Raw genomic sequence first — 25,478 nt, 5'->3', positions numbered from 1 at the left:
TCCCAGGACCTCTCAGACAGAAAGAAATCAAGAATTTGAGTGTAGAAAAAAATGTATTTGAGGTCCCTAATAGTTGTTCTATTTTCCTGTAAAACAGGGGAGAGATGTGCAATAGAAAAATACTCAACAAGATGCAAAAGAAACGAGCATTGACTACGTTTTTACAACTATGACTTCATTCTAACAATTCTTTGCAATGGCATCAAGGTTCCCGTTAGGCTCTCAACGGCTGTCAGGCCACAGGGCGGCCACCTCTTGGCCTAGATACAGTCAGGCATGCACAAGGCACGAGGGGCCTGGGAACTCAGGAGCAGCACTGGCCTCCACACATGGCCCAGACCCAGCAAGTGCTGCGCATGCTCCCACTTCCACTGAGAAGCATGCCTACAGGGCTGCAAGGCTCAGAGACAGGCCTTATCTCTGAGCGTGTAATGGAGGCCATCGAGGAGGAGGAGCCACCTCAGCTAGCAGTGCTGGATGTAGAGCTCTCTTCTGATACTCCAGGGAACCGGTAAGGAGACAGGAACTCCTATGACTTGACCATTCTTCATTTCAATGATGCTTATGACTTGGACCCGAGTACCAAAGAGCCTGTAGGAGGTGCTGCTAAGCTTGGGCCATTGCCAGACCCTGCAGGGGAAATGGAGGGTGGTGATGCTGGAAACATGCACGAAGGCTTGGAAGCTGCCAGCGAATCTGTCATTCTAATCCTTTTGGGCCACTGATTAAACTCCTTTCTGGACATAGTAACTCCAGTGGTTTTAGGGGAAGAAAACCTGAACCTAGTATCTGCACAAAAGGGACTGGAAACCTTAAGTGTGAACTTCGGGGAATACTCTCTTTTAATACAAACCTGTATGCAGACTCAGCCATTTTTCCTAACCATTGCATGGTCTTGGTCAAAGACTTAACACATCTTAACCCTCTTTCAGCAGTTTTTGAGCAGAGTTTGTTTTTTTTTTTCTTTTTGCGATTAAGTGAGGTAAATTATGGAAAGCATCTCTAGCGAGCAATTTATTTTAAAATTCTCTCTTTCTGTGCTATGAAATTTTAAGTTCTCGGTGAGACATCTGTGACTATCAATTGTCTGGTACTTAATTTTTTAGGTTAGGAGGGTGTGCACAATGCATCTGATTTCTCCCAGTGACTCAAGGCGGAAAATATTTGGGTGTAGGAATAGAATGATGCAAAGCCAGGGCAATGTGATACCATTGTAAAATATTAATTGGATAATAATTCCAGCCTGCTGTGCTGGAATATGTTGAATGATTGTCTAGGACTTACAGATGTAACCATATATTACTGCAGACTATTAGAAAGGTGTTGGTGACATGACCCAAGAGATTTTTGAGGTAAAGGTGGTTTTTGAATAGAAGAGATTAAAAGTCAGGAGCAGAAATAAGTTGGAGACCCTTTGTGTAAGTATAGTTGCAAGTTAATGTTGTAGGGACAAAGAATAGAAAGAACAGCTAGGTTTGGAAGACGAAACAAGGTTTATGAAATGGTTATTCAGTAGCATGTGAAAGTATATGTATATACCTGTATACACAGGGTAAAGGTAAGCATACAAGGGCAGCTAGAAGACAGAGACCCAATAGTTGTTCTGTTGCTTAATACCAAGGAGTAAGAGTTTTGAAATGATCTCTGAAAGTGTAGTTGGTTTGGGGAATTGATGTGGGAAGGAATATGTTGAGAAGCTTGATGCCTGTGTAGGTACAGGCGGCAATCCAAATACTTGGGTGAATAACATCTCCCAGCTATTCTTTCCTTTTCCATGTTAGTCCTTTCTTTCCTCACTATAAAATCTTGTGTATCTAGATAGCTCTTCTGTAGCTTTGGAAGAAAATCTTATTCTTTAAGTCCTGCGACTACTTAGCAAAGCTCATTGGTTGTGGTACTGGTTTCTGGGGTAGATATTTACTAAGTGTCTCCTCATAGGTGTAGGCTAGTTTCTCCTTTCCAAATACCTGTGCTTATAATCTTCACACATAGGCTTCCACTGACCAGTGTTTAGTCCAAGTTGCTGTGGGATGTGTAATTGATAACTGTTTACAAAAGATCATGTCAGAAGATTCAAAAACATCTGTGGTGGTGGTTTTCTACTGTCAGCTTTACTGGACCAAGGAATACTCTAGGGCATTAATGAGGCAAACCTTGAGTGCCTGTGAGGGTTCTTTAAGAGAAATTTAACTGAGAAGGAAGGTCCCACTTTGAGTGTGAACAGCAGTGTTCCATGGGCTGGGGTCCTTGAATGAATTAAAATGGAAGGAGACACCAAGTTAAGCAATGACATTTCCGTTTCTCTGCCTTTTGGTTGGCATCATGGACTAACTTGTTCCTCTCACTGTTCCTTCTTTTTTTTTTTTTTCACTGTTCCTTCTTGACCATGATGAACTGTATTTCTATGAACTGAAAGTCAAAATAAACCCCCTTTAAGTTTTTTGACAGCTATTTAGTCATAGCAATGAGAAAAGAAACACATTTACATCAGAATTAAAGAAATCAATGGGAACTTAATGTGTATTATAACTCTAAGCCCCATATTAGTGTGTGGTATATAGTGGACAGTCAAAACACACACCTCTGAATGAATGAATAAGATAAATAGCGGTATAACTGAACCCGTAGAATGGTCTTGAGTGGTGATTTAACAACACAATCTACCAACAATGGAAGTGGTTTTGGTCTTGATTTATTTTATTTTTAGTGAACTTTCAAGGGTATTTTAGATTTGCATAGAGATGTGAAATATTGCGAAGGACTCACATTATCCCCCATTACTCACATTTTACATTAGTATTGGAACATTTGCCACAATTAGTGAACAGAAATGTATACATTATTAATCAATGTCTGTGTTCTACCTAGATGCCCTTAGTTTTTACATGACACTCTTTTTGTGTTTCAGAATATCAGGTAGGAGAACACATTGCATTTGGTCTCTCTCACTTCTTAGGCTTCTTTTAATTATGATAATTTCTCTAGATACTCTTTGTTTATAATGATCTCAATATTTTAAAGGAGCATCAGTCATGTATTCTTTAAGAATGTCCTTTATTTTAAAATTCTATGTTTTTCATATTGATAATACTGGTATATTTTATTTATTTAGGAAAACCACAGAAATACAATTTCGTTTTTTAAAAAAATCACATCTTTTCAGGTCTGCACATTGTCAACACTGCAGACATTGACTTTTGTTAAATGTCTCCACTCTGAAGTCCGTTCCCTGCTTTTCTGTTGTATAACCTTTGGAATGAAGTCATTTTGTGCAGCTCACGTTTAAGGAACAGGGCCTTACACTTCACCCCCTGCATGACAAAGTAATCTCAGATTTTTTTGGATTATTCCCTAATAGAAGATATATCTTTCCTCATTTTACTTATTTATTTACTTGCTTGCTTATCTATCTGTCTGTCTATCTATCTATCTATCTATCTATCTATCTATCTATCTATCTATCTATCTATATCTATCATCAGTATTGCATTAGTTTTCTAGGATTGACAAGAAAATGTATTGTAAAATAGGGGGCTTAAATCAGCAAAAGAAAGTTTGTCTTGAAAGACTGCAGATCAAAGGGTGGGTACAGTTGGCACTTTATGGCTCTCCTGGTTTCTGGTGAGGACAATAGTCCTTGAAAATATGTATACATGCGTTACTCCAACTTCTGGTTCTACCTTCACGTAATAATTTCTCTCCCTTCTCCTTCTCCCTTTCTTTTTCCCTTCCTCCCCACTCCCCCTTGCCTTTTAAGGATAAAAGTTATTGAATTAGAGTCCACTCTGATCATCTCATTTAACTAAACTCAGTTATATTTGCATTGAACCTGTTTCCAAATAAGGCCATGCTCATAGGTACAGGGGGTGGAAACAATTAAATCTCAACAAAGATGAATTCATGGATTTCATTGTTTTTTGGCAGATTGCCTTCCACAATTTTGTAAAATACCAAGGGAAAGTCATGTGCTTACTATTGAAAAATTTAAAACACTATGTGTCAAATGGCAGGATGGTGTTTGGAGAATGTATTTTTTTATGGATTGTGCAGTTTGACAGATTATCTAGCAAGACTTCATCCTCTAGTGTTTCTTTTCAAGCATACTGCTCATATGCATATCAGCATATGATATTATTGAAAATGCTAGTATCTTGGGGGAAGCTCGGGAGGTTGCAGAATTCTAATGCCATTGAAACGTCAATTACTCTCAGATGGACAAGGTTAAGGGTCAAGGACACTAGTGAACAGAACATCTTACTGACAAGCCTTTGAAAGAGCAATGTGTGCCCATATGATTTCTGGACTGTCAAGGAAGCGAAGAAACAACATTGAATGATCTGTGATTGGCACCTCTATGAATGTTTACATTTAAAACTATTGTTTCTAGAAATAATTGCTTAAAGAATGGATGCTGTTTATAATGGTGATAACTCTAGATTATTTGGTTATAAATTACTAAGAGAGAATATGGTTTGAAGATATCATAATTTCTTTGTCCCTTTTTTGTTATGTTCTGAAGCTTAGTTGTTGTCAACCCCTGTGTTCACATCTTTGCTTACTGGGGCAGATACATGCTCAGTATTCATGTGGTTCAGCAAATATTCATTTCTGGGATGTGGAGTGCTTGGCATATAGTGTTCAATAAAAACATGTGAATTATTAATATAACCCATCTAAAACATTCCAAGTACAACACTAGGCACTGTTCTGAGCAGCAGGGGTACAGGAGGGAATAGACGAAGAAAAAAGACCTTAACCTCATGGGAGCTCGTGTTTTTAGATGGAAAAACAGTTTAAAAAAAGAAATATATAATATGCTGGGTGGCAACAAATGCTGTGGATAAAGATGATGCAGAATAAGAAATGTCAAGAGTTGAAGTTGGAGGTGCTTGACATTTTTAAAGAAGCTACTTGAGTAAGACTGGCACATGGCTCACTGGGTAATAGTGCTTGCTGCCAAACTTGACAACCTGAGCTCATTCCCTGAGACCACGACAGTGGAAGAAGATAATAAACTCCTGCAAGTAGTCCTTGCCTATGCATGTGCCTATGGCATGGGCACTCCCATATGGACATAAAAATAAGTAAAATATAATAAACAATAAGGCCCCAATCATCAAGTGGTATCAGAGGAGATCCCTGAGTGAAATGAGATAGCATCAGACTTCTGACTGTCGACAAGGAAATTGTTTTAGACTCAGGAAGTTGCAAGAGCAGAGATTCAAAGGTGAAAATGTGCATAGTGGACTTTGTGAACACCAGGAGGCAACAGTGGCTAGTAGGGTACATATTTAGTTGGCTGGGCCGTAGGACTGAGTCTTGGGAGGAGGAATGATTACCATGCACATTAAAGAATGGGCAGGAACAAATTAGACAAGATGTTTGCCATGTGGGGTACATGCTTGTTTAGTTTGGTGTTTGAAAAACACAAAACTATTGCCTGTTGCAAATCTAAATTAGCAGTGTCCAAATGATAGTGTACGCACAGTAGAGATTTCCATGAGATCCCTATCTTTGATGCTAACAGTGCTAGGCATTCTCCTTGTAGTCTTACTGGGTGTCAGTTGCTTTTCTCATTCTTAGTTTGTTCTGCATACACAGAGTTTGATAAGTTAATTCATGTGACTTTGAGATGTCACATTGAAAACTATTCTGGGAAACTGTCCTACAGAGTTTTTGTATAGTAGTAAAGAAAAATATTCACAATTATCTAGAAAGCTTTTTCAAGTATTTTCCTAGTTACTTATCTGTAAAAGACCAGATTTTGAAATTATATGTCATAGAAAGCAGTATATTCCAGTAAATTGAATGACACAGGAGATCATATCTCCCTGTTCTTTACTTAGCAAGACATGAGGTTTGCATAGTATGCCATCTGTGTTTGCAAATATATTCTTTATAAAAATACACATACTAGGCCTTAGTTGTTTCTTAGTAGGTTCCTATGTCAATTTCTTAGCTTTTTAGGGGACTGGGAAGCAAAATCTTGAGATTGAAATTTGAGACTGTCTTATCTATATTATAATTTTCGACATTAATATCAAACTATTTTCATACATATTTGTTTCTCTAAGACCTAGTAGTATAAAGTAGTTTGTAAATTTCTTTGGCTTTAACTACTTCATCTGTTCTATTTATGGATCTACAATTTGGATCTAACCTCCTTTTTAGACCTATATTTCTATCTGCCTACTGAGGATACTCACTTTGATGTCTCCTTGAATAGGCCTAAAAGAGGCTTACTAACTTTTTCCTCAAGCAACTCTTGTAACTTTGATCCCTCATTTGATACTATGACTTTTACTTCAACAATTTATATAACATTTACAATGAATAAATCTGTAGTTATGGTATACAGTCAGAGATTCAAAAACTACTTTCCTTTATAATATTGTTTCTCAAATATATTTAATTAATTAATTAAATGTGTGTGGATGTTTTGTCTACATGTATGTCTATGTACCATGTGCCAAAAAACGGTGCCAGATTTCCTGGGACTTTAGTTAGACTATTTTGAGACACTGTGTGGGTGCTAGCAATCAAATCTGAGTCCTTTGTAAGATTAGCCATTGCTTTTGACTTCTGAGCCCTCTCCTCAGTTCTTCTTTCAAATTCTGTATGTATCAGTATTGTACAAAGGAGTTGTTAAATAAAGTTGGGTTGTGTGTGTGTGTGTGTGTGTGTGTGCCTTACCTTAGTGTTTCAGATTATGTAGGACTGCAGTAGGGCCTGCAAACATGCATTTCTACCAGGCTGCTGCTGCTTCTGGCCTGAAAGACATTAGCAAGTGCTGATTCATATCATGTTAGCAGGGATGCATGTCATTCATTACATACACTTGGCGAGTTTTGAAAACTGTAGTTTCACTTCTAAATTTTTTGTCTGCTTGATTTCTAAAACTCAGATCAAATCTTGTGACATTTTCTTTTGTCTAGATACAACTGTCATTTCACAGAATCCTATGAACTCATATATTGCTCAGTTTCTGTATTCATATGTTTTACTGCCTTGCATAAGCATATATATTACCTCCAGTTTTAAAGCAAGTTATTAACCAAATTTTCTGATTTATACAATTTTGAAGTCTAGAGTTCTATATGATTTTTTAAATAATCAAAGTATAAATTATTTCTATCACATTACTGGACCCTCATTCTCACCCAGTCACTTACCCTGGCCTTCACCCACCACTCCCAGTCATACAGCATGTATCCTTTTGTGTGGGTTTGTTTTTACACATTCGAGATTCACTCCAATTGTTGTATGGAGCAATATCTGTTCTTTTTCTTACTGAGTTATGTTTTAATATGTGACCTATAATGTAATTGACTTATCTATTCTAATGTTCAAAGATACTCTGATGATTTCTAATATTTGCTATTATGAAATCACTATTAGCATGCTTATATAATTCTTTTGGTAGTTAGAAGTAATCATTTTTCTTGAGTCCATGCCCAGAAGTGGAATTTTTGTGTCATATACAGACATATGTGTAGCTCGACTATGTGCTGCCAAGCGTTTTCTCAAAATAGTTGTACCAGCTATATATCCATCAGCAGTATATGAAAATTTTTATTATTCCATTTTCTTGCTGTTCAACACTATTTTTATCATACTGGTAGGTGTTGTAGTAACATACCATTGTCAGTTTAATTTCTATTTCTTGTTGAGTAATGATATTGAACATTCTCAGATGTTTATGAGTCAGTTGTATTTATTCTTTAGTTGATGTTCTTTTTATTTTATTTTAAAATTTAATTTTTATTGTTTTTTATTTATCTTGAGACAGACTATCACTGAATTGCACAGGTGAGTCTTGGTCTTCCTTACTGCTGGAATTACAGTGTGTGCCACCAAGATCAAGTCCATGGTATTTTTCCCCAACTAGAAATTTGAATTTCTGTCCTTCTGAAATTGATTTGTAGAGGTTGTTATCTAGTTTAAGGTCCAATTCCATTGTTGAATATGTGTCATGAAGATGTCTTTTTCTGGTCAGGGTTTTACTTTCAATTTTTCTAATGTGGGAGATTTTAATCTAAACTAAGTTTAATTGACCAATTTTTTTTGTGATGTATACTTTTGCTGTTCTGCTTAAAAAAACATTTGCTTCAAAGTCATGAAGATTTCCTTGTATGATTTTTTTCTAAATGATTTATTGTTCCATATATAACGAAATATGATCATATCTACCTTTCATTTTTTCCCACCAACCCTATCTATCCACCAACATATCTCCTCCAAAACTTTTTGAATTTTTTCTTCTTTTTGAGATGACCTCTTTTTCTTTAATTGTATATACATAAGACTGATATGTATGTATATTTCTAAATATATAAACGCAGTCAGTTATTCATATTTTCAGTGCTTATCACTTGGTATTGGATAACAAATTCAAAAGTCCACAATAAAATAATTGTAAACCCAACAGACAAATATCAGAAAGATTATTCAGAATGACAAAGTTGGCTTTATCTCTGAGATGTAAGGATGGTTCAACATATAATGCATAATAAATTATACAAACAGGTTTACTTATAAAAATTACATGTCATGCAATAGATGCAGAAAAAGTCTCTGAAAAAAATCCAACATGACTTCATGATAAAGTCCACGAGAAAGTAAGGCTATATCTGGGAAGACAACCACCAGCAGCATCGTAAGTGGAGAAAAACTTGAAACAATCTCACAACAATCAGGAATGAGACAGGGCTGCCCATTATGACCACTTCTTTCCAATGGTGTGTTTGAAGAACTACTTGGAGCAATAGGGCAAAAGAAGGAGATTAAAGGGATGCAAACAAGGAAAGAAGTTAAACTATTCCTATTTATAGATGACATATACATAAAAGATTCTAAAAATCTCTACCAGAAAACCTAGAAATGATAAACCCAGCAACATGGCAGGAAACAAAACCAACTTGCACAAACCAATAGATTTTCTATACACTCCCAGCAAACATACAGAGAAGATCATGGACATACTCCCATTCATAGTAGCTGCTGTGGGAGCTCCTTCCATACCTTCAGCCAATAGCCTTTAAGATACCAGTGCACTTGGGAGTGGTCTCTTATACTATAAATGCAGCTATAAAGTTTGTTCTTGCTCTCTTGCTTCCGGCTCTTGCTTTTGGCTGCTAGACTCTGTTCCTGTTTCCCATTCGTGCAGAGGACTGTGATCTAGGACAGTGATCTGTAAGTATTCCCTAAATAAATAACCCTTCATTACATGTAATTCTGAACTAGTGTGGGATTTTTTTCTTGTAACTTCCACTATCAAGTAGCCTTAATGAAAATAATTTGTAATAAACCTAACCAAATGAGGTGAAAGACCTCTGCAATGAAAACTTTAAACCCTGGACGAAAGAGATACAGATATTAGAAAAGGCATGCCATGCTCATGGATTGTCAGAATTAATATTGTGAAAATGACCGTGCTACCAAAAGCCATTTACATATTCATTAAAGTCCCCATCTCAGTCTCAGAAATAGAGAGTCTCTGAAAATTCATATGGAACCACAAAAGGCCCTTGGAGAATCAAAACAATCCTGGTCAAAAAGAACAGGGATAGTTGGATCACCATTCCAGATCTCAAGATAAATTATGAAGCCATAGTAATAAAAATATAACAATCCTGGCATAGAACGAGAAAGTACTCCCTCTAAAGTCAGGAGTGAGTGGATATGGTTAACCGCGATGCCGTGTCCAGACACAGTCTTTCACAGAAGGGCTCGCTCCTGGCCTAATCATTGCCCAAAGGCCCTGCTCTTACCAATCCCGTTGGACCAGCAGTACTTCCCATTCTCTGTCTCTTACATTTTTTTCTACCTGCAGCCCTGGTATGAAGCCAATTTGATTATAGTATGCATAAACTCTTTAATGTGCTGTTAAACTAGGCTTGCAAGTAATTTGAATTCTTTTTCCTCTATAGTTATCAGAAATATTTTGGTTTATACCTTTTTGTTTGGTGGACCAGGTTTTGATAGTGGCACTGGCTTCATGGAGTAAAGCTTGCAAGCATTCTCTTTTCATTTGGTAGGAGAATTTGAGGAGCTCTTGATGTTATTCTTTAAATATCTGTTATAATTCCACACTCTATCCACCCAGTTCTGTGCTTTATTTATTTATTAAGATAAACTTTATCACTGCCTTCAGTCTCATTGTTAACTATAGATCTGTCTTGCTGCTTCTGTGTACCTGGATTGATTTTGATAGGTCATCTATGTCAAGAAAAATTTATCCATTACTTCTAGGTTTCCCAATTTATTTGAGTATGTTTCCATCATATTCCCTAACGATTTCTATATTTCATTGGCATCTGTTATAAATCACCTCTTTCATCTCTGATTTTATTAATTTGAATCCTTCACACTCTTTTCACTAGAGACTTGACCTTTTTATTTTTAAAGAACAAACTTTCTCTCCCCAATCCATTGTGTTATTGATATCTTCAATGACCTCTGCAATGTATAATGTGTTTGACTTTTCTTGTTGCTGATTTCTGATATGGTTCTGATGCAAAGGATTCTTTATATTTTTGTATCTCTTAAGGCTTGCTGTTTATGACATGTTATTTTAGAGAATATTCCATGGGCTGTTGAGAAGGATCTGTAACAGTTGGAGGGTTCTGTAGCTATCTCTTATGTCCATGTGATTTGTGATGAGGTTTTAACCCTGAAGATTTTATTTCACTTTTAATATATTGTATACACGTTGTATTCATATTTTCACATGTGTGTGGGTATATTCATCCATGCATGCCAGAGGTAGAGTCGGTGTCATTTTTGATCACTTGCCACCTTAGGTTTTGAGACAAGGTCTCTTAGTAAACACTCAACTGTCCTTTCATTCAGATTGATTGGCCAGCAAATTCCCATGATCACCCCATTTCTATACCTCCCATTCTGGGTTACAGAAGTCCACTGTCTTGCTTGGGTTTCAGTGGGTGCTAGGGAAGCAAACTAAAGTCCTTACACCTATGCAGCAAGCTCTTTACTTACTGAGTTCTCCCCACCCTCTTTATTTGTGTCTGCATGATCTGTTAATGGGAGTAGATATTGATGTCCCTCACCATTGCTATATGTGAATCTGTCCATTTATATCTAGTAGAGTTTGTTTTATAAAACTGGGTACATCAACATTAAGGGCATACGTGTTTATAATTGTTATATCCTCTTGATGTATTCACAGTTCCACTTATTGATGAGTAGTGACCATCTTTAGTCCTTATGACTAATTATGGCTCACAGTCTGCTTTGCCAGATCACAATGGTGGTACTCTTACTTGCTTTTCGATTTCATTTATTGAAATATTATTTTTTAGACTTTCACTTTCGTTTCTGTGTTTGGCCTATGAAATGAATTTCTTGTAGACAAGAAATGGTTGTATCTTATTATAAATTTGCTTGAGCAATCTGACTCATAAGTGGAGCGTGAAGACTGATTATATTTAATGTTGGTGAGTAAATCGTAACTTTTTCTTTCATCTCATTGATTTGGTAATTTACTGAGTTAATAATTTTATTAGTTCCACCATTATTTATCTTCCTCCTTAAATGATATATTCTGTCTCAAGATCTCATGGTTGTGTATCTCTTTCTCCTTCTTCTGCATCTAGGATTTCATTGGGAATGCTGTGCAGTCTAAACGTGGGGTTTGTGGATTGCTTTAGTCTGTTTACTGTGGAAGTTCTTTATTTCTCCTTTAGTATTAAAGAATATTTTTGATACAGTAACCGTTGTAGGTAGCTATTTTATTTCAGGGTTTTGAATACTACAGCCCGTAATTTCTTGGTCTTTAATGTTTCTTCTGATTGATATGTTGTTATTCTGTTCGGCATACTTATTTTTAAGAAACGTGGCATTTCTGTTTTAAGCTTTTAATATCTTTCTTTTTGTTCTGTACTCTTGGCACTTAGGTATCAGAGCACATGGAGATCTTCTGTTCTGAGCCTCTTTTCCTCATGTACTTAAATGCCTGTTTGATTACCTAGAGCTGGAGAATGTTCTGCTCTGATTTCATTGAGTAAGCTTTTTAGCCTTTTCTCTATTTTATAACCATTTCTAACATTATTTATTTGTATGTGTGGTCGCTTCTGAATGTAGAAACCCTTATCCTTATCCTCATTCCTGATTTCTGTTTTGTCTTATGTCTTTGTTGAATTTCTTATGCAAGTTGTTGAATAGCTCATTCAATATGTTGATATTTTCATTTTGATAATTTCTTTTATTTTTAAAATAGACTTGTTGACTTTATCAGGGGAAACTGCAGTTGGAATGCAAAAAACAATAACAACAACAACAACTAATAATAATAAATCATTAAAAATAATTTGTATTTTATGGAAGAGTTTCAACATTTTGACATGTTTTAAAGTGTTTAAATAAATTCACATTATATTTTGAGGATTTCTTTTGTGGCATAATACAATTTTCATTTAAATAAAAATGTGGTTTAAGTGGGGAAGCCTAGCTTGTCCTCTTCAGAATACAAATGTGCTAGTGAGATACATTGGCTATGGGAAGTGATCTATGAAAACATTGTTCTGTGCTTTCATGTTAGTTCTTCTGATTTTAAAGAGAAGTCATATTGCTATTTCAGATGTCTTCTTTGTGTTTCATAAAGGTATTCCATGGTAACATAGGACTCTGTTCCCGTAGGTTTGTGACAGCTGTGAAAAGTTCAGCATCCTGAATCCACTCTTGATTTTCAGTGGTGATTGCTTAAATCCTTCAGTCTTAAGTACGATAACAAAAAGGAAGAACATGATTTCCATATTAAATGAATTGGGAGTGCATTTTGCAGTTTTTGGTAAGTAATACCTTCTATTATTTGAAGTTTTCAAAGCAATTTACAGAAAACTAGATTATTTGATTCTAAATTATAATAGCTAAGAAATTATATTTATAGGTGCTCAGAAGCAGTTATCAGGAGTGTATAATGAACTTGGAAATTTGACTTCACATACTGAAACTTTTAGTTATACTTGTGCAAAAGAAAGACATGTCACCAGAGGAATTACAATCATGGCTTTTGGTTTTCCACATTGTCACAGAGTGATGTAAAAGAAAGTGACCTGTAATCCCAGCACCCAGGAGGCTGAGGCAGCAGGATCACCATAAGTCTGAGGCCATTTTTTGAGAAAGTTCCATGAGGTGCTGAGAAGAAGGTCTATTCTTTTATGTTTGGATGGAATGTTCTATACATGCCTGTTCAGTCCATTTGAGTCATAAGTTCTGTTAGTTCCCTTATTTCTGTTACACTCAATTCTGAACTAGTGTGGGATTTCTTTTTAGTGTCTGTCTTCATTTTTTTTTCTGACTGACCTGTTCAGTGGTGAGAGTGGAGTGTTGAAGTCTCCCACTATTAGTGTGTGCGGTTTAATATATGATTTAAACTTTAGAAGTGTTTCTTTTACATATGAGGGTGCTCTTGTATTCAGGGCATAGATGTTCAGTATTGAGACTTCCTATTGATGATTTTTTTTCTGTGACTAATATGAAATGTTCTTCTTTGTCTATTTGATTGATTTTACTCTCAAATCGATTTTGTTAGATATTAGGATAGCTATACCAGCTTGTTTCTTATGTCCATTTGATTGAAAAATTTTTTTCCCAACCCTTTACCCAGAGGTGATGTCTTTCTTTGAAGTTAAGGTGTGCTTTTTGTATGCAGCAGAAGAATGGATTCTGTTTTCATATCCATTCTGTTAGCCTGTGTCTTTTTATAGGTGACTTGAGTCCATTTAATTTAAGGGATACTAATTACCAGTGACTGCTATCTCTTGTTATTTTAGGTTTAGTTGGTAGTGATGTTATTTTGTGTGTTTTCCCCTTCTTTGGGACTTGCTGCTGTGAGATCATCAATTGTTTGTGTTTTGCTGATATAGCCAAGTTCCTTGAGTTGGAGTTTTCCTTCTAGTAATTTGTGTTGGGCTGGGTTTGTGAATGACTAGGTATTGGTTATTTTAGCTATATATAGGTATATTTATGTAGGTATTGAATTTCAGTATTTAAACAGAGCTAGTTTTTCACTTCCTTTAAACTAAAATAAAGTACTATTTTGCTGTCTAGTTTTATATACATACCTCACTAGAAGTTTTTGGTCGATGATGCTAAGGTAGTGGACTTAGCTGTGTGGGAGCTTCTCCTCTGTGTTTGAGTCTTAAGTCAGACCATCTGAAAATATCATTTAAGGTATCATCATATTGCACTTGTGGTAGGGTACCATAGTGGCAAGATCAGAAACTGAAAAATATGAAGGAATTCCCCTGGAGGAAGAATTCAGAGAAATATTTTATGCTTTGATAAGTTACTATGTCAAATTTGGTTAAGAATATGTATAGAAATTTTATGAACATACTATATGATTCATCCTTTTCTGTGCAGCTGAGAGGTTCCTAGTTTTTCAGAGTTGTAAAGTTATTGTCAGAATCAATTCAAGAACATTTTCGTCACTGTGCAAAGAAACCCACCCTGCCAGTCACTTTTCACTTCCTTCCAAGCTCCTAGCTCCAGGCAAACAATCTACTTTAGTCCCTGTAGGTTTCCCTGTTTTTTTCAGTTATAGGAGCCAATCCTGTAATGTGACCCCCTTACTGCCTTCTTTCACTTAGCATGTTTTCAAGGTTTATCCACGTTGTAGTATGTGCCAGCACTTATTTCTTTGTCTTGGTGAGTACCTCACCATTCATGGAGAATAACACATTTATCCCTCTATCAGTTGATGGAATTTGTTTCCACCTTTTCCACCAATATAAACAACGATGCTGTGAAAATACATGTGCCAAGTGGGTTTTTTTTTCCCTCTTAGATATAGAAATACAGGATTTGAGGTGCGGAGTCATATGGAAACTGACAGACTGTTTCCCAAAGCGACTGCCCCACTTCAACATTCTCCCGCAGTGAGTTACCTAGAAGCTTCCGTTCCTCCACCTCCCGGCCAACACTTGTTACCTTCCCCGCTAGCTGTCCTAGTTAGCGTGCAGCAGTACCTCGTGATGTTGGATGGCATCTCTCGAACGGCTGCGGATGTGGAGCGTCTCTTCACGCGCAATGAGTTACACAGGCGTTCCTGTCTTCTAGATTAGGTTCATGAAATTTATGACGAGCTAACGTTTTCCTTTTCTCCAATACTGTCACCATCATGCTGTGCTGACGTCATTTGAAGAATCGGTTATTTTTCTGTTTTTTAATTTTTGTTTTTTTTTTTTTTTTTTCGAGGTGGGTTTCTCTGTAGCTTTGGAGCCTGTCCCGGAATTAGCTCTTGTAGACCAGGCTGGCCTCGAACTCCCAGAGGTCCACCTGCCTCTGCCTCCCGAGTGCTGGGATTAAAGGCGTGCGCCACCACCACCCGGCGAAGAATGAGTTTTAACTGTTGAAATAATCTACTTTTTTCCTTTTTTCTTGTGCTTTCATTATCTCATTATCATTTTTGTGAAGCTGAAGCCAGTGTCTAATATGCTGGCACTGACTTGGTTTAGTTCAAGAGTTATATAATTTCTGGTTTATCTTTATGCCTTGAGCTAGTTTGAATTAATTTTTGTGTATGGCATATGATGGCGGTCCAACTTTTTAAGTACTCTGTGTTTTGAGAATACTTATTGTAAAAAAAAAAAAAAACAACTTTTTTTCTTCCACTGGGTTGCCTTGGCTCTTGCCTCAAAGTGTAAAGGCTTATTAAAGCTGTTCACTCAAGTTCTATCGAGCTGTGCATGTCTGTCCACACCATGTCAACTGGTCCACCTTTGTAGGAACCTTTAAAACAGCTTAGTCAATTTCTTTAAGAATTGCTTTGGCTATTTGGGATCCTTATAGTTAAAAATAAAGTTTAGAATTAAATTAATTAGGCTAATTAATTTAATAATTTATTAATGCTGGTTAAATGTTCTGTAGAAAGGCAAGACTTTTGTGTGGGTTGAGCTGAAATCTATACACCAATTCGGTTAGCATTGCCATTTTAACTCTTTGATATATTCCAGTACAACCACTTGAGATAGTTTACCATCCACTTAGTTCTTCCGTAATGATAAGTGCAGACAGAGATGCAGAGAAAGGGGGATCTTTATGCACTATGCACAGGGAGATAAATTAGTACAGCCAATATGGATAAGAGCACAAGGATTCTTAAATACTAAGAATTAGACTTAGCCTACAGTTCAACAGTGCCATCACTGAGTATATGGGCAAAGCAATTAGTTCAATATGCTAATGGAATATATGTGTGCCTACACTCACTGCCACACGAAAGATTGCAGTAACAAGGGCGGGTGGATAGTCATGTACTCACGGTGGAACGCTGTCAGACCAGACAAATGGAGGTACCCTACTGTTTATGAGACCATGAGTGATCCTGGGGGTACCATCTAAGTTAAATACGCCAGGGACAGGAAGACAAGTGCTATATGATCTTTCAAATTGAGCCCCCAAAAGCTTATTTTATATATAGAGTAGAATGGAAGTTACCAGAGCTGCAGTGCAGAAATGATGCCCCAAGGATAGAAGATTACGGTTGGTAGGAGGAATTATTCCAGATTTATTGTCCAGCATGATCATAACAGTTAATTATATTATATATTTTTTTAAAATGGTGAGAGTTAGGTGTGCTTCCTTTCCATTGGCATATGTTAAATTTCCACTACTGGGGACACTACTGGCTTGCTCCTCTTGGCTCCCTTAGCCTGCCTTCTGTAGCACCCCTGACCACTAGCCCAGGAGCGTTACTCTTCACAGTAAGGTAGAATCTCCCACAGCAACCACCAACCAAGAAAATGCCCTATAGACCTGCTCACAGACCAGTCTGGTGGGGGGCATTTTCTCCATTGAGGCTCTCTCTCCCAAATGACTGTAGCTTGTACCAAGTTAGCAGAAAACTAACCAGGACAGTGTGATAAAGCCTTGTCTGGGTGTGAGCAAGTTCAGTGGTGAGGCAATGACTTTTTGACTGCTTATGAATGGAATTAGAGGTAGAAAAATGATTTTTCCGGGAAATAATTTATATNTATATATGAATGAAATCAATGTGAGCAGATAGGCATGGAAAATGAGCAATTCTAGTTAGTCTGCTGAGCCTGATACATAACTAGGGTAGTGGTTTAATTAGTCCCAAATATCAGCAATTTTTCCTCAGTGCAATGTAAAGATATTTGAGAATACCTTTGCATCTAATTTTAATCAAATTTTTGACAATACTTCTGCATACAAACTAATCAGCTTCCACCTGAAACTTGATTAGCTGATTATATCTTAGAAACCACTCTGTGTCTGTCTCCCACAGACCATCATCCATAGGACAATATTCTCCACATATCTGCACCAGTTACTCTTCTAAAATATAAATAGTTCATGTAATGCTTCTGCTTCAAATTACATAACAGTTCCCTTTAGCCTCCAGTAACTGATCTCAAGTCCTTTGGAGGCATATTCTCAAACTGGCTCAACGTTGCTGTTTCAAACTCAAGCCACCTGTCATATACGAACTGTACTTCTGCCGTCTCACTTATTAAGAAGCCCTTCTTTTAAGTCCTGATGCAAGGCTGTCGCATGCCTGTGTCCCCAACAGTCTGTGCTGCCTGCCTAGAATGCCCTTCCTCTGTCACCTCAGGTTAAGCACCCTTTTTCTGCTGTCCTTGTGATAGAAGATTCAGTTGAATATTTGAGACCATTCTTTTCTAATATATTCAGTGTTACAAATTTCTCTATAATCTCTACTTTAGTGGCATCACACAGATTTTTAATGCATCATGTTCTTACCCTTGTTTAGCTGAGAGCACTTAATTTCTTGAGATTTTTCTCCTTTATCTGTGGGTTATTTATAAATAAATATTTTAGTTTCCCGGATTTCATAGTTACCTTTGCCACTGGTTTCTTGTTTCTACTCAGAAATCATATTTTGTAGGACTTACATTCTTTAATATTGGAATATTTGTTTATAATGTGGCTATATGTATATATAATGTACCTTGATTAAATTTCAATTTATACATTCACACCAATATACACTTTTTTTATTGGTGGTGATTTTGTTTCTGTTCTTTGAAATCTTTGCAACTTTTCTATCAACTGTAAAATTTAGTAAGGAACATTGAATCCTTAAGTTAGTTGAGCCTTTTGTTTTCTCTCTGGTTAGGTTTTGGTTGATGTATTTAAAGCTTTGTTGTTAGGTACTTATATAATCAATGTTGTGCCGTATTGACTAGTTGGCTATTTTATTATATAAGGTGAAGGGATCCAAGAGTTATAGATTGTTTTTGTTCAATTCTGTTGTCTCTATTTTTGTGAATAAATTTTTTCCTACCTCTTTCTGAATTGCTCAACAAATGTTTTGATATATAGATTTTGAAACTACATGCAATTTCACTTACCACAGATGGCTTTCCAAGATATTTAGATGTTTTATGCATAACAGTGTTTATATCTGTGCATTATATGTATGCTGTGCCCACGGAGGCCAGAAGAGGAAGTCAGATCATCTGGAACTGGCATTGCAGACAGTTGTTGACAGCTATGTGGGTGCTGGAAACTGAACTCATGTCCTCTGGAAAAACTGCAAGCATTCTTAGCCACTGAGCTACTTGTCACGTTAAATGGAATTTAAAGGCTCATCTCTGTGTAGTGTTCCATGCCTTTCTATTCTCTTTATGGTGTAGCTGTCCTGTATATCACATCTGCTTGTGTTATAAACTGCATATAACAGTTTAAACTTTGCTTTCAGACATTAAAGAGTTTAAGAGAATGGTCTATTTATTCAGATACTTTCTATTTCTATTGCTTTCTTTTCATTTCTGATTTTCCAAGTTTAATTTTTGGTATATTTCTCTTTGGTCTGAATAAATTCTGCCAAAACCTTTTGAAAGCATTTGCTGGTAAAGAATTATCTAACTTTTATCTCAAGAGGATATTTTAGTTGGATATGGAATTCATGTGATGGCCCTTTTCCTTTAGCTTTCTGAGTCATTTCTCTGCCACCTTTTTGAGTCCGAAATTCATGATGAGCATTTTCAGTCTTTCACATTATTTTTCCTTTATTCACAAAGCATTGTTTTGCTCTGGTTATTTCTCGTGTTTTCTATTCAGTGGTGTGTTTCTGATGTGTCTGGCTCTGTGTTTCTCAGATTTTGTTCTCATGTGTGTTTGCTTTTGCTTAGATTTTGTTTATGTCTTCCATTGAATTGTATCTTTCACTGTTTCTTTACATTTTATTTGATAGTATATCCTTCCTTCCCTTTTCTGAGATTTAGATGACACAGTTTGACTTGGTTTCTAGTTTCATAGGACTCTGAAACTCAGTTTATTATTATGTTTTACTTTTTCCTCTCTGATATAAAGATTAAAAATTTTATTAATGTATTTTTTCTAGTTCATGACCGTTCTTTCAACATGTAATCCACATTCTGCTACTGAGGCTATCCAATGAATTTTACTTTTATTTTCAAGTAAGAAATAAGAAAGATTCCCCCTAAGGTTTTGTGTGTGTGCGTGTGTGTGTGTGTGTATTTTGAACATGTGCACAAATACAGAGGCCAAAGGTCAATGCTGTAGGTCTTCCTTGGTCCTTCTCCATCTCATTTTTTGAGTCAGGGTCCCTCATTGGTTAGTCAGTGAACTTTAGGGAACTATTTATCTTACTTCCCCAGTATTGGGATTACAGACTTTCTGCTTTGCCTGAATTTTTTTTTACATGGACTCTGAGGTTCTGGGGATAGAATCCAGGTCTTCAATAGTATGTGGCCTGAGCCGCCTCCTCGGTTCCTTATTCTCCTTTATATTCTTTCATCGCAGGCACTCCCCACTATTCCATTGGATTCCAGAATGATTTTACATCTTTACTGCTGACTATTTTTTAATGGCTGCTTTATATTTTTGAAAGTTTTATTATTTTTTGTCACCTCAGCATTGCCTCCTACCCCAGCCTTGGTGTTTTCCTTCTTTTCCTGAACCTTTTTGGATTTTCTTCTGGATATTTTGATTATTATTTTGTGAGACTCTAATCTTGCTTTCGTTCTTTGGCGAGTGTTAACTGTGTTCCTTCAGGAGGCAGTAACTGGCTTAGCCTCATGCCAGTTCCAGCCTCACTGTGTGGGCTGTGATTTAGATGGTGGGTGTGTTTGTAGTCTTGTAGCCCTTTGCATATTTCCTCCTTGGTGTTACATAGCAGCCAGTCTTTGACTGCCTGAGGTTTATCTGTTCAATTTTCAGAGCGATTCCCATGGTAACTATAGGCAAAGGAGAGCATAGTTTGTAAGTGGCATTATGGGTTTGTTTTCCTGAGCTTTTACAGTCAATCTCTTTCAAGCTTTCCGTGTCCTCAGGGATCATTTTTCTGGTTGCTTGATGAAAAGCAGGGTTTTAGTTACCATGGACCCCTATGGCCTTGTTGAAGTACCCTGTGTTGAGGGTCAAGTGAGATCTGGCAATCAGACACACCAAGCAATTCAACTCTTTCAGTGCTGGTTCTTTGGGTGCCCATCACCACCACCATAGTGCGCTGGAGCTGATGGTTGGGAATAGGGCCCCCTCTTTGAGTTTCTGTGGTTACACTTCCTTTTCTGACACCCAGAAAAAGGACTTTTGAAGTTTTATGCTTATATGCTCCTCCCTACATCTGTTAGGATGGTAGATGCTGGACTTCAAGAAACTAGTAAATGTCTATTGGTTTAGTGAGAGTTCAAATTCTGATTCTTTTCTGGAATCCACATACAATGGTTTGTTTTTCAGAAGCCTCATGTATTGTTCCAGCCAGCCAGCCAAGAAGAAATTGAGTTTCTGGAACTGATGGGATGTAATGCGCTCATATCTGACCTATAATAGGATGTTCTTCCCGTGGCTTGCAAACTGTGATTGTGTAGACATCTCCAGGGAACCAAAGGTGGTGTAGACTTTCTTGCTCTCCCTTCCTCCTCCCTTCCCTTCCTCTGTTTCTTCCCCCTTCCTTTTTCCTCTTTTCCTTTCTGTTTTCTTTCTTGCCTCTGCTTGCCCCTTAAATTGGTGGAAAAGAATGTTTGACTCCTTTTCTAATTCTTTGATCTCTTATCAAATCTGTATTCTTTTCATCGTTGGCATATTTCTATTTAACCATACCTGACCCTTGTCATCATGTGTTGCCATCATTGACTCTAAAGTCATCTGTTGTGGCCAACACTATGTGGCTTTTCTTTTTTAGTCTACTACTCACTTACTCATATGTCTCTGATCTTATGAAAATCAATTTATCTTTTTCTCCCATGAAACTATGTGGCTCTTTTTACTTCTCGTTTTTTCTTGTGTGTTGTTTTTCTGTATTCAGGGCATTTCGTGGTTTGGTGATTTGTGTATGTAGGTGGCAGTAACATTATATTAGTGATTTAGAAACGTAATGGAAGCCTAAGGTTTTTATTTTTCAACCAAAAGTTTCTTTAACTGAAAACAAAAGATCTATAATCTTGTTTTACCCTATAACATTTTAAAACTGTGGTTGAAAAATTCAGAACAATAGTAAAAATTCTGACATGGCAGGTTTATAACTATGATTTTTATTGTTTAATAATCTTGATGCTTTGTTTAGCAATTCCCCACTAAACCATAGCACAGAAGAAAGAATATTAGGGGATTTCTATCTAACCATAATTCTCATCCAAGCAAGGCAATATTAAGTATTAATTGTGCTCATCCATTGTATTTTATTATATTTGCAGTGATGAAAGCCTAGAACCTGGTAGAGATTGGTATACCCCAACAGGCCAGGTGGTGAAGAGAAAGAAAGCAGGTGTAGGCCAGGGCAGGCAGGAGGACTGAATGTCACCTTTGTTACCTCCGGGTTACCAGAAGGCAGAAGGGAGCAGTGGGGACAGCTGCAGAAAAAGGTGGTGAAGGATGGCTTAGGTTTACCCTTGGGGTAGGGGCTTTGCTTCCCTCAGCATCTTGTTTCCCTAGAAAATTATCTTCTGGGTGAATCATGGTTCTGACTTATAACCACTTTGTAAACCGGAGGACAGTATTCTTCACTTGATCTTAGCCCAAAGGCTGATACATAATAGATGAAAGTCTTCCCAATGGCATGATTTGTATTAGAAAAGTCTTGTTAGCCTCATCTGTTTAAGATTTAGCACTCAGTTATAGCCCTAGTCACCACCCCCATCTTTATTCTCACCAAGTCGCCCAGGATGACCTTAGACTCCCTTTGTAATCCATGCTGAATCATGACCCTCTTAGTCTCTCAAGTAGCCAGAGTTGCAGGTCTGTTACCAAGCCCAGCTAGTATTTCTTAACAAGAGAGTACATGTTAATAGGAGCCAGGCATTTCTAACGTTTATAAGGAGCTGTAGTTACCATTTTAGAGATGCATATATATTGTCTCTTTCATCACTGTATCTTTCAGCAACTGAGGATGGAATCTAAGACAATGATCTCACAGTAGTTCATTTGCAGCAGACTAGAAATTCTTTAAGTTTCTCTTTGCATAAAAAGAAATAAGGATCGAATTACTCAGAGATGCTTTCATTGATTGACTTTCTGAAGCCAAAGGTCACATGACAGCTTGAGTGCGCCTTGCCTATCAAGTAGCATAAAGAGATATGCTCACTTCACTTCTAATATTTTCTCGCTCATAATTAGTTCTCTGCAGAATTATCTGAGAATATGATTTTACATTCCAGATTTCCTCAAGTTGCTGGAATAGAATTTGGGCTTGATCCAGATGCAGACCCAGGACACCGAGTCATAAGAGACACTGTGAAAGTTCAAGAACAGTACTTGAGGGAAAAAAAGTCTATCTTCTGGTCATTAAGGAGTACATTGCAAATGTGAGATTGTTTCTTTTGAAACACTGTAAGCAAATTCCCTGATGTTATACACATGCTCATGCCCACATCTATTTGAGTTTCTTTTGATAATTTCAGACCCTCAGAAAATAATGTTTCCATTGTTGTTTTTACGAATCATGAATTGAATCAATTTTATCTCATATAAGCAAAATTTCATTGTTTTGTACTATCAGATTTAAAAATACAGGCTATCGAAAATCCTTGCATACCAATTCTCTTCCCTAAATACCGGGCAAATGTTGCCAAAAAATGTGTATTCCAAAGTGCTATTAATGGATTTCTAAATTCAAATTTAGTGATAAACATTCTTAAAACAATTAAATTTCTATTTTAGATATATTTTAATCATTTATATCTTTTTTTAATTAGAAAGAAACATGTATGACTGGGTTTTAAGAACTTTATATATGAATTCAGTGAGTTTCCCACTATTTGATATGAAGTACAGGAACATCGTTAGATGCATAGGTTATATGCTCCAATACTGAGAGCCCTTTAGTAAATTTCAGATTAGTTTCTACAATAATATTCTAAACAGCCCTTCTTAGCTCACTTTATTTTACAACCCTCGTTAGAGATCTTATGTAGCCTCTCAAGAGAGCTGGGACAATAGGGTCAAAGCTACCATTTAAAGATCTATGGAATAGGACAAAAAATTACAGTACGTTAATTTAGACTTAAGAAAATAATGCCCAGCCGGGCAGTGGTGGCGCAGGCCTTTAATTCCAGCACTCCGGAGGCAGAGGCAGGCAGATCTCTGAGAGTTCGAGGCCAGCCTGGTCTGGTCTACAAGAGCTAGTTCTGGGACAGGCACCAAAGCTACAGAGAAACCCTGTCTCAAAAAACAAACAAACAAAAAAAAACAAAAAACAAAAAAAAAGAGAGAAAAGAAAAAAGAAAATAATGCCTTTATGTACATAGGAAATGAATAACTTTCAATATAGGAGTAAACTTAAAGTTTATCTAATGCATTCATAATTTTTGGCTTGGAAAATTGAATTATGCTTTTGTATATCAGGGGAAAGACGATTACAGTATGTTTGAAAGCTTCCCGCAAATGTTTGACATTGAAAATTCACGGTCGTCATGAATCACTTTGAATCAATAAAAATTTTACAAGGAAAGAAATGTGTTTCAGGCCATCGGATGCGTTTGGTCATGACAGCAAAGAAATCACCTCACTGACAGGTGACAGTCTGCTTTTGCTTCATGTGCTTAGACTCTGGCATTCTCCTGTCTGAGGAAGTGTGCAAAGCTAAAAGACTGACCTCTGTTTTTCAAGGTGAAAGACAGACAGAAGGGAGTCCAGTGACAAGGAATGCTCAGGCATCCAAAGCTATGGAGAACAGACATGTTCTAGAAAATCGTGTCCTTTTTACATTTTTCTGCTTCACTATCTTTAACAGCTTCTACAAAATTTATCTTCTAATCTAGATGGAAATTATAACCTGTCAAATTAGTTTACTTCTGCCCAATTAAACATTTTGTCTTTTCCCACCTGATAAACACCATGCCTTGGCATATAGATCTCCACTCATTGATTGAGTTTAGAATTTGATTATTTTTATATCGTTACTTTAGCAACAATCCAAGACCAACTCTGATCAAATTATAATTGGCTGATTCTTTGATAAATAATTATATTCCTAAATATACCCAAAATTCTGAAAGCTATAATTATACCTTTTGGAAGAAATTGAATTATCTTTCCTTTTTAACTCAAGAAAGTACAAGTTTCTAATGCCCTGACTATACTTTTTGTATAATTTTTTTCAAACCTTAAGATGGAAAACAAATGACAACTTCACATACGATCATGACTAGATGGACTCAGCGGGCTCTGCGTATGTACACACCCAATAATAGGTGAAGTATCATGAATCTGAGAGGGAATGATGGGGATGGAGGAGCTGCAATGGGGAAAGACTAGAAATGATGTAAACATGCACATTTTATACTCGTATAAAATTCTCAAAAATTAAAACATATAATAATCAAATATCCTCTTGGGGTAATATGTAGAAATATTTTAAAAATTCTAAAAAATTGATACATAAAAATTGTATTATTCTGTATCATGTGATGTTTCTATATGTGCATACAGCAGATTGTGTTCAAATCAAAGTGAGCATATCTATTTCCTTAAACATTTATTGTTTGGGTATATAGTATCTTAAAGCCAGAATGAATCGATGCATTTTTGATTATCTATACACTTCATAATATGTTTAAAAAAGTTTTACTCATGGTTGAAGAGTTGATTGTGAAGATGAAGAAATTCTGATTAAATTTTCACTGATTTTAAATTTCAATTAATATATTCTAGCAAAGTTTTAGTTATGACTTTAGAATATTTATTTTGGAGACCATTCATAGTTTAACTGGTTCTACTGCATTTTTAGCCTTTGAGGAAGAATCGGATGAACCATCAGGAGCCATTGCAGTGCCTGGCATAGAAGGAAGAATCTGCCTTATTTCTCCAGACATGAAAGAACATTTGCGCCAACTTAGGAGTGCGAGAAAGCGAGGCCTGAGAACTTTCTCACCATTAATACATCTGATAATTCTGATTCCGACTAAATATAATATTGTATGTTTTGGTAGGGCCCAAATGAATCTGACCACTTTTAGTGTTGCGCATAGTTACAGAATCTTGATTATTTTTTATCATTCTAGAATTGA

General features: G+C 36.5%; 1 pseudogene; it reads left to right on the top strand.

Moving 5' to 3' along the window:
* Positions 1-431: 431 nt before the first annotated feature.
* On the top strand, positions 432-25,478 carry LOC126512555 (uncharacterized; annotated as a pseudogene).

This window comes from Alexandromys fortis, unplaced genomic scaffold (genome assembly GCF_014885135.2).
Source record: "Alexandromys fortis isolate MF-2015 unplaced genomic scaffold, M_Fortis_MF-2015_v1.1 scaffold_76, whole genome shotgun sequence".
NCBI classification, from domain to species: domain Eukaryota; kingdom Metazoa; phylum Chordata; class Mammalia; order Rodentia; family Cricetidae; genus Alexandromys; species Alexandromys fortis.
This window is presented reverse-complemented; position numbering and strand designations above follow the sequence as displayed.